Source organism: Pteropus vampyrus, unplaced genomic scaffold (assembly GCF_000151845.1).
Source record: "Pteropus vampyrus isolate Shadow unplaced genomic scaffold, Pvam_2.0 Scaffold127, whole genome shotgun sequence".
Taxonomy (NCBI): domain Eukaryota; kingdom Metazoa; phylum Chordata; class Mammalia; order Chiroptera; family Pteropodidae; genus Pteropus; species Pteropus vampyrus.
In genome coordinates this window covers 2,517,839-2,518,832 of record NW_011888908.1, presented here as the reverse complement: position 1 = coordinate 2,518,832, position 994 = coordinate 2,517,839, and the positions used below count along the sequence as shown (strand labels likewise).

The 994-nt window shown below is 47.4% G+C and overlaps 1 pseudogene; it reads left to right on the top strand.

Annotated features, from left to right (window-relative positions):
* The first annotated feature begins 404 nt into the window (after window positions 1-404).
* Window positions 405-523, top strand: LOC111744126 (annotated as a pseudogene).
* The last annotated feature ends 471 nt before the right edge of the window (window positions 524-994 follow it).

Below are 994 nucleotides of genomic sequence, written 5' to 3'. Positions count from 1 at the left end.
TCTCCGCCGGAAGGCAGGAGGCTCGCCTTTCCCACGGGACACGGGACACACCCCGAAAGCATTTGCTCCAGTGGCTGAAGATCGCCTTCGCGCTGCCGCGGCGGCCTTCACACTAAAAAAGCTGTCCTTGGGTGTGAGCTCAAGGAGGACAACTTCTAGACAGACTGCGAGGCCAAAACGAACAAAAAGACATCGCGCAGAAGTCATTTACTCTGGTTATTTCTTGGGTCACACCGTGAGGAGTCTGCCCGTCACCCCACGTTCGAACGCAGCCTCCCAGTGTTTGTTATTGAACTGGGTCTAGTGAGGACCACACTCTAACGTAGGGAACGCTGCCATTTGGAGACAAATAATTTACGTGCTCTAAAATTTGTTACGGTTTATCTTGAAATAAAGAAAATACAGTCTACGCCCACGCCACCCTGAACAAGTCCAATCCTGTGTGATCTCGGAAGCTAAGCAGGGTCGGGCCTGGTTAGTACTTGGATGGGAGACCGCCTAGGAAGACTAGGTGCTGTAGGTGTCAGAAATTAAAAATAAGGGATTGTAAGCTGACAAAGTCCTTGCAATCTGTGTGGTCAACCAAGGGTTGCCTCGCCTAAAAAAATAAAAAATATATAAACTATGGTATCGATATAGTTGCTGAGCATTAAAAATCCATAAATTCTGCTCTATTCTCTGCTTCATGCCAGATGGAGCTAGGCCCGGGATTTCAAATAACAGACTACAATTCCTGTCCTCCAGATGGCCGAGGGTCTGGGCCAGTCGGAGAGGGCAGTGATCGCCCACACTGTCAAGAGGAGGCCCTCTGACCCTTGCGGGGAGCAGAGAGGATGTGAAGTATTTTCTGCGTGAATAAACTCTTCCTAGTGTAGTTTAGAAAATTGCTGATCGTCTATGATTTTTTTTTAACTACAAAAATGGCAAATTTCATACCGTTTAAACAAATAACTCCCCAACTGAGTTATATAAGCTTTCCTGGAGTCAGCATGGG